Genomic DNA, 19345 nt, shown 5'->3' on the forward strand with positions numbered 1-19345 from the left:
GACACAACTCATCTTCAAGGAGCATTGAATGTAGTAGTGAAGATGAATGATAACATCTACAGTATCAAATGTCCTCCAACCATCGTGACACATAGACTGCCCCAAAGGAGCTCAGATAAAGAAGAAATCACATTCAAGTGGGGAAAATTTGGGGAGAATGAGAGTAAAGGGTAAGATTTGAAGTGGGCATGTAAGATTGAGGGATTTCAACAGACTAATGGAGGTAAGAGCATTCTGGGAGAAAAAAATGACCAAATGGAGTAAAAAAGAACATAAGTTTATGAAATCCAAGTAAGTTTGAAAGAAAAAGATAAAATGGAAGATGTCAGAAATAGAGGTTGCAACAGACTGGCCGGTCAAGCCAAACACTCTGCCTGAAGTTGCCAGTGTGGGAAGCCACTCAATGTTTCCAAGTAAGAAGTGGCATTATGCGTGCTTTGTCTTGGGACAGTTCCTCTGTGATCAGTATAGGAAGAAGTAAAAGGGAAGGAGATAGTGGGGGTTTACTGTTTGCTCAGACAAAAAGGAAGAGGAGTTTGAAATACAGCAGGAAAGGGAACAAGAGAAAGGAGACAATAAATGCAAAAGATACTGCTAGAAGGTGGGAGTGGTGGCACCTGCCTATAATCCTAGCATTCTAGGAAGCTGAGGCAGGGGGATCACAAGTTTAAGTACCAAAATAAAAAAAGAAGAAGGGCCAATCAGAGAGCTCAGTGGACTAAGATGCTTGCTTAGGCAGAGCACAGTGGCCAGGGTTCAATCTAGGGCGTGCCCTGCCAGCCCAGCCCCTGGAGCACGCTGACATATGATTGAGACTGGGCATGGTGGTGCATACCTGTAATCCCAGTGCTTAGGAGGCTGAAAACAGGAGGATCACTATGAGTCCGATCTAGTAGTGAGACCCTGTAGACCCTGTACTAAATACTTTTTAAAAAATAAAAATAAAAAACTGAGAATGTAGCTCAGTGTGAAGGCTTTTGTTCCAAGCCAGTATTCTTTTTTAACACCCAGTACTGAAAAGGAAAAAAAAAAGATAATACTAGAGGTAAATCTACCAGACTTGATCCTTTGTTAGATGTGAAGGACTGAGAAGGAAGGGAAGAATGGAAGGATACTAGGAGAGAAAAATGTATACATGGAGGAAGAAAGAGAAATAGGGAAAATGAGCAAAAAGGCTGTCTTTGAGGTCTTCTGTCTGGCTGACTGGCACAGTAGCAATACCATAATGAAAATAAGGAAGTTGGTGAGATATGAGGAAAATGCTGAGCTTAGTTTGCAAAGTAAAAACAAAAGAAATGATTAAATGTCAGTATGAATCTATAAAGCCTGCTACATATCTTAGGTGAAAGCCTTCATGAGGAGTTCTCTTTAAACAGCCCAATAAGAGGAAATAAAGGCAAATACCACATATCACAGTGAACCCCAGTTATACATATAATTAATGTGCTATTCCAAAAGAAATCAAAACCAAAGAAAAAGGCCCTGGTAAGATATTCAGGAGTACTTATAAGGTAGGGTTTGCAAATGACTCCATACACTGTAATAGAGTCAAGACAGGGTCCACATATCAACAGTAGTTTTTGTGTCTTTATGCGTCTATGTCTGTCTCTGTCTGTCTGTCTGTCTGTCTGTCTGTTCTCTCTCTCTCTCTCTCTCTCTCTCTCTCTCTCTCTCTCTCTCTCTCTGAAAAACAAACACATAATCACTGACTAAAATATAGAACGAGGGGAGGGGATTCAGGGAACTCTATGCTAACACAGACCTGTGATGGCATTGAAGCATGTGAAGCTTTAACACCATGAGAGCCTGCCTAGAGAGAATGACAGTGCCCCAAAAGATGGGGATCAGAGCAAGCCAACACTGAGTCACAAACAGGGAGGTGGAAAGATGACAAAGAAAGCAGAGCCAAGACAGAACTAAGATCCAGTCCCAGCTGCCAAATCTCCCTGTGTGCTAAATAGGAAAAGGAGCAGCTGCCAAATGTTTCAAGTCTCCAGCCTCCAGCAGGACACTCTTTATTCAGGAATCCATGGTTTCGGGAGTTTGTCTTGGAAACTGTCATACCACTAGACTCAGAGCCCAGATACAAAACCAGTGCCCAATGCATTTAACTGGAGCAGAACAGAACACCAAGACAGCCCTTAGAGAAGGAAAGGAAGCACAAAATAACTGAAACATTAAGTCCAAAAAACTCAAATCATGGAAACAACTCCTACTAGGAAGCATTCTTAGAAGGATAGTGTCTATGACTACTGAAATACAAGTCATACACATTCTTTAATTGCCACTTTTCTCTACAGAACAGGAAATTTTTTTTTGCACATGCGTAGACTTTTTTTCCAAACTGTTAATGCTGAAATGATAATCTAAATTCCCATCTGAAGAAATCTGAGGAGTGGAGCTTGTTCAAAGAGCAACTGTGCCTTTCAATTTTAAAAGCAAACTTCTCCTAAGCACCTGCTTAGGCAAGAACAGGGACTGGGGTTCAATTCCTGACACCACATGCCATGCCAGCTCCACCCCCAGGCACACTGAGCCAGTGACCAAGTCCAGGCATGGTGGCACCCACCTGCAATCCCAGCACTGGAGAGGCTAAAAATAGGAGGACTACTATGAGTTCGAGCTACATAGTGAGATCCTGCACAAAATACAAAAAAGAAAAAGAAAAAAAAACACTTCTCTGTCACAGACCCACTGCTCCAAAGACTCAGAGAGCAGTGCCAGCTGGTCACTTCCTCATATGCACCTTGTGTACAATCCAAAGCTAAAGAAAGCAAGAGAAAGTAACAGCGATGAGTCACAATGGGGATCCCATTTTCAACTCTAGAAAGACAGGGACTGCACGAGACATGCTGTATGATGGGTGGGCAATTTCTTCAGCGAAGGGGACAGCTATACCACCTAGGTACGAGGAAAACCCTAAAAGAGAAGTTGTCTTGGGGTGGCATAGCCAGGCATTAAGAGAGGAGGAAATGAGAAAGTGAAATACTGAATACTAAATCAGAAGACCTGGATTCAGGTCTCAAGTTTCTTCACTGCATAATTCTAAACGTGTCAATCATTTAACTTCTCTATATGTACAACAGGTTGATGGTAACAATCTCATCTATTTCAAAGAATTGGTATGAGATACCAAACTGATGGAACTATTATGGAAAACAGTACAGCAATTCCTCAGAAAACTAAAAATAGCCAGGCATAGTGGCACACACCCGTCATCCCACACTTGAGCCCAGCATGGGCAATTTAGTGACTTAATAAGACCCTGGGAGTAGAGAAGTAGAGAGGTGGGGGAAGGGAGGCAGCCATAGAGGCAAGAAGGCAAGCAGACAGAAAAGAGAGAAGGGTTAGGGAAGTAGCTCAGTGTAGCAAAAAAGAAAAATTAAAATAGAAACTATAATCCACCAATAACACTGATAGTCATACAGTAAACTGGGTAGCAGGAAAGTTTTCAGAGTATGCACACAACCTGAGCTGAGTGAAAAGGACAGAGAGCATCCACATTCCTATTTTTAACCCTTAATTCACTTTACACATGTCTTCAACCAAAGGGATTTTTCTTAAACCTGTGGGATACAGTGGGCAAAGGGAAGCAATCAAATACTATACAGCAAGCAATGGTCCAATAATAACTAAAGCCAAGTCATCATCCTGTGGCACAGGACAAAATGGCTCTAAAGGATATAACTGGTCCAATTTGAATATGAACTTTACACAACAGTACTTTGCCTGTGCTTAACTGCTGGATTTCATAGTTGTGCTGGGGTATTTTACCAATTTTTCTTGTTCTTTTTTTTTTAATTATTTATTTATTTATATTTATTGTGTGTGTGTGTGGCCAGCTCAGCCCACCAGGGGGCGGGGCTGGCTGGCATGTGGTGCTGGTGGATCGAACCGCGGTCCCTGTGCTTTGCCAAGCTTGTTTCAAGTAGGTGCTTTAGACCACTGATCCATCTCTCCAGCCCCAATTTTTCTTGTTCTTGGGAAATGAATGCCCAAGGATTTAGGGGAAAGGGATTTTATATATGCAACTTACTCTCTGAAATGGTCTAGAAAAAAATGTTGTCTAAATATTTTTAGATAGAGTAAAGGATATATACTAAAATGCTAGCAATCAATGTATCTGAGTAAAGGATATAATAAAGGTTCTTTGTACTATTTTTATAACTTCTGTGTGAAATTATTTCAAAATAAAATATTTTTTGCGAAAAAGTTAATAATCCAGAAATTACCTTGGCCCTAGTCATTGTGCATCCTTTTGGCAGACTATCTGCCATCTTTCAGTTGAATTTACTCATGTAAGGGGCCAGGGAGATAGCTCAGTAGAATAAGCACCTGCCTGGCAAGCACAAGGCCCTGAGTTCAATCCCTGGTACCGCCAAAAAAAAAAAAAAATCCTCGGAGTAGAAACCACATCAAAGTTTATGCAAAGAGCCAACAGACCCAAGACAACACCTTCTCCTATGAAGTCGCATGTCCAGTTAAAAATCACTTCAGCAATTTGGAGAATTGAGGAGGAGTAATCTCTAGATGTTAAGAATGTTAGTAAAGTCATCTTTGTACGTGTAGTATGAGTATAGTGAGGTAATGATAATAGCAATGACAAGATTCTAATTCTTCTTCATATTAGATTAGTATTATAATCAACAACAGATCCAGGGACTTATAAATAAAAAGAAATGATTCCAGGGAAACAAAATTATCTGACACACTCTATAGTCTTTAAGTCTCAAGTAGCCAACCTTCACTATAGGCATATAGCACTTCCATCTAATTAAATGTTCAAAATAATCTTGTTAAGAAAGCAGGGTAAGTGTTCTTGATCCTGTTTCACATATAGTGAAACTGAGGCTCCAAAAGACAAACCGCACCTAAGATCACTTGGCTAAGAAACATTTGGGAGTAGAATCCTAGCTCTATGAATTTCAGACCAGTTCTCATTCTCCTGGGTCATGCTGACTTTCATGAACACACTGATGATCTCTGTAAATACAATCTCTTTTTAAAACTTTTAAATAGAGTAAAAAACATTACAAATGATACAGAATTTCATTAAACAAATTGATAGGAATTCAACAATGGTTGTTATACTGTATATTGTTGTCTTCAAATTACAATCACATGCAGAATGTTTTATTTGCTACAATCCAGGAAAGATAGGTGGACTATTTCCCAAAACTACAGGCCCAACACAAAGCTGATCACTAGTCAGAGGATTATATCGGCTGCAGGAATACCCTGGAATACTTAGCAGAATGTTGACAATGTCCTATGACATTTGGAGATGATCCAGAAAGAAGTAGATATGGTTTAAAATAAGGTGCTTCCCAAGGGCTTTAAGGCCTTCTTCAAGAAGGCTGACTGCAAGCATGCCAACTCACCCAGTACTAATAAAGGGCAGCCTCCGGCCAGCCTGCCTAGAGTCACTGAGGCCTCAAGTTGTTTATATAAAACTTAAATTTTTCATGTTTTTTCTTTGAAGAAATCTGAGAAAAATTCATATTTTCTGCTATAAAAGTTTGACAGTGTTAATATTCTTTAATATCCCTGCCCTCAGGCTGACTAGCTGACATGAGTCCCCAAGAGGACCAGTACACCCTTGTCACAGGGAGGATTCCTTGAAGACAGGGTTGGTTGACAGCTCCAAGTCTTGATAGCCTGATTTCTCCACCTTTGAAGACAGTCGGCCTGTGGAGAACCACCTGAAAATTTCTGCCACTCAGGGGAATGCTGGATAACCTGTGATAAGCACCTCAGGTGATTCTCACCCAGGTACCACAGGCCGCACTTCGAGAAACACAGATGCTAATCGTGCTTTGCCTTGGGAAGGCATCAGGCCCAAAGGCTGAGAACAAAACTGACCATTCTTCTGAAACCCTCTCCTTTTCTCTCTTTAATATACCAAGCAGTGATCTCACTGGTCACTGATTTTATAGCTATTTTTCATGTAGGTTTTTAGTTAAAACATATGCCTAAATGTGTGGAATATTTTAAGACAGAAGATATACTGGCTAGAAGTTTGCTCAACACCTATTTTAAAATTACACAAAATTGGCAAGGTAGAGAGTATTTGTAATCAGAAGCAAACACCTGAGTATTCTGTGGGTGGGCAGCCTCTTCCATTACACAAGAATTCAGGGCATGCAACTTTAACCAGTTTTCCAAAAGTAGAATTGTAGAACTGATTTCTAGGTCTACTCCTCATGGGGCAGAGATGCCTCGCTCTGTCTCCATGGTACACTCTGGAGACAGAAGGAAGCTGCACCTGCGGCCCTCTGCTTCTTCCCCATGACCAGAGACATACTGCACAGTCATCAAGGTGGGGCTCTCGTGTCACGGGACTGCACAGAGAAACCTGCACTTAAAATGGCAGGAACACTTGTGAGCTGACTCAGAAGATGAACCAATTATGATGTGGACAGGCATTAATTTAAAGTATTTTTTTAATCCACCTCATTGTCAATTAATATGTGTCATTAAACAGATATCATACTATGGATTTAGGAATATTTTCTCATCAGCCTTAATCCAGAACTAAATTACATTTAAATTGAAAAAACGTAACAATAAACTTACCTATATAGAATAGACATATCCCATGTGTTATTTAAATTGCAGCAAGTTGTTTATATAAAACTTAAATTTTTCATGTTTTTTCTTTGAAGAAATCTGAGAAAAATTCATATTTTCTGCTATAAAAGTTTGACAGTGTTAATATTCTTTTATATTTTCTTAAATCACAAAACCATTTTAATGTTAACTACTAATAAATACTTTATTCTTTCTAATGTCTTATAAGCTTTTCCAGCAGATTATAACAATACAATTATGTTCTCATTTTTCTACAGATACAATAAATTTATATTTTAAAATACCAAAAATAAATGTAAATACATATATATGTACATAACATGTACTACACACACACACATACACACACACACACACACACACACAAATATAGAGGTCCCGTGGACTGAGCCAATCACCTGCATGTTTAGAACTGTGTTGTCAGGCCATTTCTAGGCTTCAGGTACTGTGTGGAGATGTCATCTGTGGGGACATCACTGCTACCTGTAATTAATGACCCTTTCACCTTCCTATGTTTACACAGAATTACTGTGCACATTTGAGTTTTTCAGGCACATGCTTTGCAACGACCCGGTGTGTCTTTTGTCTGTGTTAATTGTCACAATACACATACTGATCTCTATTAAAGTTCTTTGTGTTTTGTCACAGTACACATACTGATCTCTATTAAAGTTCTTTGTGACTGTTTTAATTGTAGTTTTCTGTTTCCTTCAGTGACATATCCAGTAGGATATGTACTTTGAATATCCTGTACTTTGAATTCTATTATACTGAAGTACTTTTTTTTTTTTTTTTTTTTAGAACCGGGGATTGAACTCAGGCCCTTGCGCTTGCCAGGGAATGAAGTACATTTTTAAGGAGACTTTTGTTATGTTTGTAGTACAGGGTCTACAGGGTCTCACTACATAGATCGGACTCATAGTGATTCTCCCGTTTTCAGCCTTCCAAGCACTAGGATTACAGGCGCACCCCACCACAACCATTCTGAATCACTGTCTCAGCACACCCCAGGGGTAGGGCCGGTCGAGCACACCAGGGATTGAACCCCGGTCCCTGCGCCTGCCTAAGCAGGACCTTTAGACCACTAAGCTATCTGGCTGGCCCCTGAAGTACTTTTAACCATGTCGTCCTAGAGTCCTCACCCTGGACAGTCCTCAATGTCTCAGTACAGGTGACATCACTTTCACTTTCTAGTTTGTTTTTCTCCTCATCATCATTGTGAGACTGAGTAAAGCTGTTTGTGTATCCTCCATGTAAGCACCATGTTCCTAGAACTGCCCTGCTTTGGACACTGGTAATTCCAGGTGCTGTTCTCAACTAGGGAGTCCTGCCAAAGGACATATGTGTGCATGCATGAGTGCATGTTCTTTGCATTGCCAGATACGGCTGGCTTGCTCAGGCCTCAGAAAGACATTGTGTGAACAATCACAATGGTTCCAAATTGAAACTGTACATTTTGTAACTTAGTTTTAAAGTCTCTTATAAGTAAAATGCCTATTGGCTTTCTTCAAAATATATTTAACTTTAAAAATGAAAAATAAAATGAAGTACCAAGAGCAAAACTTGATATCTTAGTCTGAAAAACTGAGGACTGAGGACTGAAAAGTGAAATCTTTAAAATCACACAAGGTAATATGAACACACTTTTATAAACAGATCTTGCCGGGGCAGTGCACACCAACACTCTCAGTCACTCAGGAGATTAAGACTGGAGGATGGTTAAGTTCAGGTCAGCGTGTGCAACAGAGCAAGATTCTGTCTCAGTAAAATAAAATAAAGTAAAATAAAATAAAATAGGCTGGAGATTACCTCGGTGGTACAGTGCTTGTCTAACATGCCTGAGGACCTAGATTCCATTCCTGGAACCATTAAAAGTCAAAAAAAAAAAAGTACATGATGGGCTCTATGTTTTGGAAAAATCAAAGAATGAAGTAAGCATAGGGGATTCCTGTCCTCCATGTTGAGTTAGAATTATAAATAGGTTTAAGAAGGATGTAGAAAAATTGACATGAGATCAAGATACAGAGAAATCTAATCATTTTAATTGAGGTAACAACATTCCTCTCATTAACCACCTCTTAATACCATTGTACAAAGAGAAAAACTCTGCAATTGAATGGATCATGACCCTGAATCAAAGCAACATAGCTAATGATTTTGTGGGTCAAGTCATGCTATGCCTCCTGAAGAAAAGTTTAAAATTATCAAGTTCCTAACAAAAATAAAAACAGAATTATTGTAACACAGTCATTTCACGTCTGAGCATGACTTTGTTCATTTATACTGCTATATTAAAGTACCTCAGGGCCAGGGAGATGGCTCAGAGGAATAAGTGCTTCCCTGGCAAGCGCAACAGCCTAGTTCAATCTCCAGTTCCGCCAAAAAGAAAAAAAAAACTCAGACTGGATTATAAGGAACAGAAACTTACTCTACATAATTCTGGAGCCTGTAAAGTCAACAATCAAGGCAATGTTCAATGTTTAATGTGACTCTGGGCTCTGCTTCTAAGCTGGCACTTGGAATCCTGCCTCCTCCAGAGGGACCGAATGCTGTCCTCACATGACAGGAAGGTGAGAATAAAACATACACACTTCTCCTCATTGTCCAATCCTCAAGAAGTGTGTATGTTTTATTCTCACCTTCCTGTCATGTGAGGACAGCATTCTGCCCGATGATGTAGCGTGTGCCTAAGGAGAGTCACATGGGGAGAAGACACTCTCTCAGGCTTTCACAGAGAGCAAATTGGCCAAGCAATGGCTGTGACTCATCCACATGGCTGACACTGACAAAGGTTCTACAATCTGAGGTACAGGATCTCAGGATAAATCCTGAGGGGATTTCAATGACCTTATCAGACCCAAAAGCTGAAACTCTTGTTGCATAGGTCCTGCTTTACTTTGGTCTTAACCATCCAGCAGAAAAGCATAAAAACGAGGTATATAAAGTAAAACCATATTGATATGCTGAGCTGTGAAAGGCTCAAGTCAACAACTTCTGTCGGTAACCCACTACTATTGTGGACTGTTGGACTGTGTTGGATTGTTTTGCTGACCTCACACACCTATAGTATTTAGATGCCAATGGAATACCCATTTCTGACAGGAGTAAACAAAAAAAGGCGATACAAAGGAAGGACCATTTTGTATCTGTATATACAGAATAGTTAGGACAGATATACAGCTACTTTCGCTTAATTCAATGAGAAGAAAGATTTGTACTAAGAGTGTTTGGACAGGATATCCTGTCTGCTTCTTGTACTGTGGATAACCACTAAGAAGATAACAATGTACAATGTATAAATTATTGAAACTGTCCTATTCATAAGTTTTGAAACTGTCTCATTGCTATTTGTTTCTCAATAAAATAAAATAAAAAACATACACACTTTCCCCCATTAAAACCTTTCATAACAGCATTAATGTGTTCAGAAGGGTTTAGTCCACCCCTTATGCTGTCACATTGGACATTAAGCTGCCAACATATAGATTCTAAGGGACACATTCAGACAATAAGAGTGTATATACCTAAAGTAACTGAAAGCAGAATTGCAAAGACATATTTGCACATTCATGCTCAAAGCAGCACTATCCACAATAGTCAAAAGGTGGAAGCCACCCAAGTGTTTACGAGTGAATGAGTAATAAAATGTAGTATGCACATACAATAGGATATTATTCAGCCTTAAAAAGGTATGAAAGTCTGATGCAGTAAAACATGGGTGAAATTGAGAACATTATGAAATAAAATGTCACAATAGGACAAATATATATTTACATGAGATGCCTATCGCTAAATTCATAGAAACACAAAGTAAAATAGTGGCTGACAAGGACTGAAGATAGGGAAATGAGGAGTTATTTTGTAATAAGTATAGTTTCAAGTTTACAAGACTGAAAGTGTTGTCGGGACAGGTACAGCAATGTCAATGTACTGAACTAGGCTCTTAAAAATAGTTACAGTGGGGCTGCAGATGTAACTCAATGGCAGAGCATTTGCTTAGCAAGCCCTAGCAACACATGCATGCACATGCACACACACACACAGATGTAGCTTTTTTGTAGCTTCCATATTATGTATGTTTTACTATAAACTATCTGAGACACTACTAAACATATTCTTTTTCCTGCACCTATAAAAAGGGTTGCATTAAATATCTTATCAACTGAGAAGAATTTGTCAAAAATGGTACATAAAAAGAAAGACATTAGGACCATCTCAGCTCTGCATTTGGGACCTGCAAAGGGAAGAATACGATAAAGTATGAATTTTCATGTGGAAATATTTGTTTTATTCTGCAGTGCTAAATGTTTGGAGCATTTTTGTTTATACATTTCAAAAGCATTCTGTAGATAGTCCTGATGTCAGACAGGGGTCCCAGGGTCACCCTGGTGGAGACTTCCCACCATCACAAAGAGCTGCTGCACTGACTTAAAAGCCAGGCAGGAAGCACAGGGAGAGGAAAGACAAACAAGCCATGCAGTCTGCCATCAAATGTGAAATTATTCCTCTTCAACTTGTGTAGGCCTAGTATACAATACAGCCTGTTTATGTGTTTCTCCTGGGGTTTCTAAATCACTTCTGTAACAACTGGGGCATAGTGGGAAGTTCAGAAAGAGGCCAGCTTTCCCAAGACAGAGGATGTCTGTCTATTCTGTGACAGGAGTTCTATACACATCCCGATTAATGTACATCAGCCCAGCTCTGTGGCTTTGTCTATCAGAAAAACCAACTGCGAGTTAATCAATGTCAAAGCCCTGGAGAATGTAGGCAGATTGCAAGATTCCACACAGTAGGATGCATATCCTCTACACCCATACTCACATATTAATGTCACTGTTCCTTTCTTCCAAGCCAACAACATCTGTCCATAAAAATCCATGCCATAACTACCTATCCTTCCCCACACCCTCATACCCAGACCTGTTTGTTCAACTTCAGCTTTAATGAAATAGACAAAATAAGTCTTCTCCCTATTTGTTGCAATTTCAACAACTAAGACATATAAGGTAAGAAGATAGGGATATAGCTCAGGGGTGTAGTCCCAGCCTGGTACACATGAGGTCTTAAGTTCGAGTCCTAGTACAAAAAAGAAACATAAGACAACACACTGTACTTTGAGTTGCCATATGTCACTCATTGTATTCTTAATCCACTGTCTTAATTTAAGCAGAAATAAATATGTAGCACCATTCAATATCCTGTGGTGAGAGGAAAGACAGACAGGAAAGGAAAGGACTTGTGCTAATAACCCAGGCAGGCAACCCATTTTCATTATGAACAAGGCCACTGTTTCTGTTAATCCCTGGATAACCAACTTGACTATACTGTGTTTCAATTTATCTTCTGTAAAATGGGTCTTCTTATTCAGTTAGACAAAATATACAGACATGCCTGAAGTCCAGGCACTATGCAAGGCACTTTGAGCAGACCTAAATATTTTCCCCTATCTTGGTACCAGTAATATCTCACCCATGGGAACTACAAATAGCAATGTGAGTCTTTCACAAATGATCCTTAGAGAAAAAAAAGAGTCAGCCTTCAGTACCTTCTTCATGAGTGAAGCGACTTTTATAGGCCTTCCTGGAAGGTTTTCTAACCAATCTCTACTTTATTTCACTACAGTATCCTCAGTGCTGCAGGCCTGGACAAAATATACACTCACATTCTTCTGTTCCACGTATCCTATACGTGTGTGTGTGTGTGTGTGTGTGTGTGTGTGTGTGTGTGTGTGGTTTTTTTGAGACAGGGTCTTGCTATGCAGTTCAGGCTGGCCTTAATCTCATTCTATAGCCCAAGCTGGTCTCAAACTTACAACAATCCTCCTGCCTCAGCCTCCTGAGTGCTGAGATTACAGGCATGTGCCACCATGCCTGGCTCTCATCCTAAAATATACTCTTGTATCCCCCACAGGAATGATCCATATCCCACTCCAACTAAGTTATCAGTCATTACAATTTATGACACAAACATTGCTATATTTTAATATACTTAAACAGTACAAAATATTTGAGAGTATGTTTTTTCACTTAAGAGTAGGTAATAATTGACTTTTTCCAACAACTGGAGTCTTTTGTCAGTAAATGGATGTAATTAGAGAACATACTCTTAAGTGAAATCAGACCCACATGTGCAAATATTGTATTGTCTCCTTAGTGTGAGAACCTAAAAGAGAAAAACAGAATCCTCAGTGTTCAACAGATACTGGGTGTTATGGTTCGTGTCTAGTTGCCACCCCAAAGCCTCATGCAGTCATGGGGCGGGGACTTCTAGAGTTTGAGATTAACTCAGTATCCACTGGGATTATGAGTTTTAGTGCTGCTGGGATTATAGGTACTATACTCAGCCTGGGGCAGATAGCCTAAATGAAATTTAAGAGAGACAGACTTCCTCTCTGTTGTCGTTATTGCCACTACTCCTCCCATCTGCTCTTGCTCTTTGCTGCTACCACGATGCCCTCTGCCATGTGTCACTCTGCCTTGGAGCCAACCAAGTATGAACTGAAATCTCCAGTAACTGTGAGCTAAATAAACCTTTCCTTCCTTCATCTTGGGTAATGGGTATTTGTCCCAACAACGAGAGAAGAATAACTGAGACACTGGTAAAAGGGAATGAACTTATTCAAAAGGGAAGAGTTACTGAATTGAGAAGAACAGGAGAGGGAGTAAAAGAAAGAGATTTATCTATGTGTGTAAGCAGGATGGTTTGGACAACTGTACTGTGCATTTCTGCTGGTCTATGGAAAGGAGCAGTTAATACTTTAATTTGTTTTCGTCTCCTTTTTTCAATTGTGTGCACTTTTTCTCTTTTTAATTTCTTACAGATTTCTTGCTTTTTTCTCTTCTTCCAGTTTTACTTGCATATATCTGGTAATATGAATAACTGGTTGGAAGACCATACTATGTATTACAACAAACACTGTGAAATTCACACTATTTTGTTAAGTGAAATTCTGTATGACTTGTAATTTTTTTGTTTCAATTCTAATTTGTACTCTCTCTAAAAATTAAAGAAAATTTCCTGATCTGTATTTATAGGAAGTCTTGCCTAATAAAATTCCTTCCACATTTTTTAATTTTTTTTTATTTTTTTTAAATACTTTATTCATTTATTTATTTATTTTGTGTGTGTGTGGCCAGTTCAGCCCACCAGGGGGCGGGGCTGGCTGGCATGTAGTGCTGGGGATTGAACCCTGGTCCCTGTGTTTTGCTTAGTTTAGCTTGTTCTAAGTAGGTGCTTTAGACCACTGAGCCATCTCACCAGCCCCCCACATTTTTTAAAAAAAGAAAAATATTTAAGAGTACATTTCTTTCAAATTTTTTTTTCAATTATATATTTGGTGCAAGGTTTCACTACACAGCTCAGGGATCCTCCTGTTTACAGCCTCCCCAGCACTGGGATCACAGGCATGTACCACCACAACTAGACTCAGTCACCAGCGTGCCCCAGAGGCAGGGCCAGCACAGCATGCAGGCCCCCGGATCAAACCCTGGTGCCTGCACTTGCCAAAGCAGGCGCTTAGTCCGCTGAGCTATCTTGCCAGCCCTCAAATATTTTATTTCATTTATAAATTCACTAATCAAGGTTGCTATTACTTTCAACATTTAAATTTGAGGAAACTGAGACTTTAAGAAGCTCACACTTTGCCAAATGTCACCAGGCTACTCAATAGCTGATAGGGAACCTGAACCCAGCTCTGTGTGCCTTCAAAGCCAATGCTCATCCCTACAACATAGGGCCATGGTGCTAAGCCTGACAATACCATTCCTGACTGATGAGCTCAGTTGGCCCCAAATATTCTTTAGGTACATAAGATTTTTTTAAAATTTAAATAGAGGCCTGTGGTCCAAAAGTTATCATTCATGCTAATAAACTTGTTTCTAGTGCTCTCCAAAACACAGAAGTCAATAATGAAAAACATCTATAAGACAACAACCCAATTCCATGGCTTCTCTAGCACTCATGTGTCCTGGCTGATATAAGTAACTGAAGAATGGAGAGTCTGACTCTAACCTCCCAGAACCTCTCCAAATACTGTAGTTCTTCAAGTCACCTTTCTTACACATGGAAACCTGTGATTATCCTCTAAAATTAGGTTTTGGAAGCAAAATGACTCCATTTTAGTAAAGGTACCATGCACACACAAAAAAGAGATTGTACCTGGCAACTGCTATACTTCTAAAATCTCTATTAAATTATACCAAAATAATCATACCAATAAAACAAAAAAGTGCCAATTAATCATCAGAAACAAATTAAGAACCAGTGAAGCTGAAAGGTACTACTGTTCATATTTCCTTTCTTTAGAACTCAGTGAAATATTATCTGGCCAGTTAGACAAAGCCTGACTGGGCAATGTGCCTTGTGGTGACTTTTGTGGTTCCTTCTTGTCGCCTTCACTTCTTGGTACATTACATCATTGTTCGTTATAAAGGAAACTGCTGTCTATGACAAATAACATAGTAGAAACCATACATTTCACTGCAGTAGAACTATAGAGTGTTTATATATTACCTACTTATACAATATACTTTAGGACTTGTTATATAAACAGGTTAAAGTTCAAAATCAATAAATAAACACAAACCATTCATGGGCTTTGTAAGAAATCCCAAGGAGTAAAGGGTTCATGACCAAAAATCCAAAGACAGATAATCAGAACAGAATAAATTGCATTTTTCCTGGAGAAACAATGTGTTGCTGATTGAACACCAGGAAAAGCAAAACCCCTAGAGCATAGTTTCTGCAGATCAGAACTGAGAATGTGGATGGCTGTAGGCTAAGAACTAGGAATACAACAGTGATAATGGTGTACCAGGAAAACACTTGATAGGATCATCTGAATACTAAGCCTTCCTATCATACAAGGAAATAGGCCAAATACTTCAAAAAGTCCATCTCTGCATACCTCTCTGCATAGAGCCTGCTGAGGCTGACACAAGCAGGAAGTCCAGGAACACTCAAGGAACTTGGTGCCCCGCCCTATTTAGCAACATCCAATTAATGTTCTACAGTCTATTTAAACCACTTGCCTGTCTCTGCTGTAATGACTCAACTCTGTCATTTTATTACAAAATCAGTCCTAGACGTTATAAAATGTAAAGGCATGGTTATGTGTGAATAAAATATCATTTTTGAAAACAGCCATTATTTACAAAAAATAGGTGTTACACTGGATTTAGCCACAGGCCACAGCATGCTGACTCTGCTTTAGCACCAATACAACAAAGCAACTCATTTGAGAAATTAAAAGAAAAGAGAATCTGTACCAATGGGCCAGGGAGATAGCTCAGTGCCTGCCTGGCATGTAACACAAGGCTGCTAAATTCAATCCCTGGTACCACCAAAAAAAAAAAAAAAAAAAAAAAAAAAAAGGACAGAGAAAAATCAAGACAGTATTCCCCATCCCCTCTCCTTCCTGCCAAGACATTCAAAAAGGAACAACAAGCAATGGCATAAGGCAAGGGAGTTTACTTCAATAAGCTACTCTGTAAGGTGGAAGCCACAAAATGCCTCAAAGTTGAAGATGGGAAACCATTTAATTTCTCCTTGTCACTACAAGAAAAACATTCAGAGTTGCATGAAGAAAAATGTGGGCAAACAATACCCTTCACAATAGCTTCAAAAAATTCCATACTTAGGAATTAACCTAAGCAGGGAAGTAAAAGAACTCTTTAACAAAAACTATAGTACTCTGAAGAAAAGAGATTGAAGACGACATCAGGAAATAAAAAGATATCCCCTGTTTCTCGATACCCAAAAGGTATTTTCAAACTAGGCATACTACTGAAAATGATACGCAGATTTAAGTCAACAGAAATCAAAATAACAACAGCAATTCTCACAGGACTAGAGAAATAAAACCTACAATTCATATGGAACTAGAAAAGATCTAGACTAGCAAAAGCAATCTTGAGCAACAAGAATATAGAAGGCATCAAAATTCCAGATTTCAAGTTGTCTGACAAAGGTACAGTGATAAAAAAAACAGCATAGTAAGGCCAGGTGTGGTTGGACAGGCTTGTAATCCCAGCACTGGGGAGGCTGAGGCAGGACTGCCACAAGTTCAAGATCAGCCAGGACTATATTAGTTCAAGGCAAACCTGAGCTACATAGTGAGTCTCAAAATAAAAACATGCATGGCACATAAACAAATGTGTGAATCAATGAAACAGTACAGAGGATACAGAAAAAAAAACTGCAGATATATTTAGCTATCTGATCTTTGACAAAAAGGTCAAAAATATACACTGGAGAAACAAAATAGGCTCTTTAACAAACAGTGATAAGAAAGCTAGCTATCTACATGCAGAACACTGAATCTAGCCTGGGCATGAAGACACTCACCAATAATCCCAGTCCTGTGGAAGCTGAGGTACAAGGATCACTGCAAGTTTGAGAACAGCCTGGGCTATACAGTAACTTCAAGGCCAGCCTCAAACTATATAGCAAGATCTTGCCCCAAAAAACAAAAAAAAATGCTTTTCATCTTCCAGTTCCAGGCGCTTGGTCACCACGGTTTACAGTGCAGTTAAGTCTAAGTCCAAGAACCACACCATGCACAACCAGTCCAGAAAATGGCACAGAAATGGCATCAAGAAACCTTGATCACAAAGATACGAATCTCTGAAAGGGGTAGATCCCAAGTTCCTTAGGAACATGCGTTTTGCCAAGAAGCACAACAAGAAGGGCCTCAAGAAGATGCAAGCCAACAATGCCAAGGCCATGAGTGCACGCGCCAAGGCTATCAAGGCCCTCGTCAAGCCCAAGGAGGTTGAGCCCAAGCTCATCCCAAAGAGAGTAAACCGCAAGCTTGCTCGACTTGCCTACATTGCCCACCCAAAGCTTGGGAAGCGTACCCGTGCCCGCATTGCCAAGAGTCACAGGCCTTGCCAGCCAAAGGCCCAGGCTCCAGCTTCTGCTCCAGCCAAGGCCGAGGCTCCAGCTTCTGCTCCAGCCCAGGCCCAGGCTCCAGCTTCTGCTCCAGCCCAGGCTCCCAAAGGTGCCCAGGCCCCCGTGAAGTCTCCACAGTAAAAGCCTCTTAGTACTGATGTAAAAACAGAAGGACTGGGGTGCCATCTGTGGGGGGCTGGTGTCCTCCTGTGCTCTTTGTACAAATAAACCTGAGGCAGGATAAAAAAAAACAGTAACAGAAGACTGAATCTAGACCCTTATTTTTCAACATGTACTAAAATAAAATCAAAATCAATCAAAGACTTACATAGGGCCAGCCAGATAGCTCAGCAGATTAAAGCACCTGCTTAGGCAGACACAGAGGCCAGGAGTTCAACCCCCGGAATAGTGTGTGGGCCCTGGTGCTGAGAAGGCAAATGAGCCTGGGCATGGTGGCACAAGCCTATAATCCCAGCACTTGAGAGGCTAAAAACAGGACAATTACTATGAGTGCAATCTGTGTAGTGAGACCCTGTAGACCCTGTACATTAAAAAAAAGACCTATATAATAAATGAGAAACATCTGGGCATACTGTCACATGCCTATAATCTCAGTCCTCAGGATGCTGAGGCAGGTGGACTGCCACAAGTACCAGGCTAGCCTGGGCTACAGAGTTCAAAGCCATCTTTGAACAGAGATCTTCTAGAGATGAGGAGGTCTAGAAATAAAGGGAGATGGGTGAGGAGGGAAAAGAGGGAGAGGGAGAGAAGGGAGAAGGGGGAGTGGAAGGAGAAGAGGGTTGACGAAAACAGGGTTGAAATGTGGTATGTGTATGTACCAACTGCCCGTAATGAATGTATAATTATGTATCACAAACACGTACTAAACATAGAGGAAAATATCTTGAAGGGTTCAATGGAGAGACCAGGACTGTTTCTCTGGTGTGCCAACAAGATGATATGTGGTTTTAGTTTACTGTTAAAATGTACAGAAATGTTATAAATGTTGTATGTTCAGAGTGCACTATTATTTGACCATTAAAATGTGCAATCCTGTCATCTAATGCAAAATGGAACTGGAGAATATTCTCTTGAATGAAATAAGCTAGTAAAGAAAGACAAGTACTCCATCTTTTCTTTCAAACACGGAAGCTAAAAAATGCTGATCTCAAAGCAGAAGAGAATGGAGTAGTATATAATTACTAGAGTCTGGAAACGAAGAGGCAAAGGGAAGACTCAAGTCAATAACTTCTGCGGATAGCCCACTAATATATAGACTGCTAGATAGTGTTGGATTGTTTTGCTGAATTCAAACACCTTAGTATTTAGATGCCAACAGAATATTCACCTCTGACAGGACTAAACAAAAAAAAGGGGGGATACAAAGGAAAGATCATTTTGTATTTATATATACAAAATAGTTAGGATAGATATACAGCTACTTTCGCTTAATTCAATGAGAAGAAAGATTTGTACTAATAGTGTTTGGACAGGATATCCTGTCTGCTTCATGTACTATGGATAACCACTAAGAAGATAAAAATGTACAATGTATTGATTATCGAAACTGTCCTAGTATTCAGCTTTGAAACTGTCTCATTCATATTTATTTCCCAATAAAATAAAAAAAAAGAAAATGGAAAGAGGCTGGACAACAAACATCAAAATACAGTTAGACAAGAAAACTGCTAGTGTTCTACCTCACAATAGCACACAATAACCTATTATGCATGTTGTAAAGCACTGGAAGAGAAGAGGTCCAAGGCTCCAAACATAAATTATATGAGACAGAAATACTAATTACTGATTTAGCCAGTGGACACTATATATATACATGAGGTAATCAAATATTAATATCTTAATC

At 39.6% G+C, this 19345-nt stretch overlaps 1 protein-coding gene and 1 pseudogene across 5 annotated transcripts in view; one reads left to right on the plus strand and one right to left on the minus strand.

Annotated features, from left to right (window-relative positions):
* The window catches only part of Ophn1 (oligophrenin 1), a 477586-nt gene that overhangs the window by 435488 nt on the left and 22753 nt on the right, over positions 1-19345 (minus strand). The gene's annotated exons all lie outside the window — the stretch shown is intronic.
* LOC105743987 lies at positions 43-17622 on the plus strand (annotated as a pseudogene).

The sequence above is a fragment of the Octodon degus genome, unplaced genomic scaffold, assembly GCF_000260255.1.
Source record: "Octodon degus isolate 3935 unplaced genomic scaffold, OctDeg1.0 scaffold00201, whole genome shotgun sequence".
Taxonomy (NCBI): Eukaryota; Metazoa; Chordata; class Mammalia; order Rodentia; family Octodontidae; genus Octodon; species Octodon degus.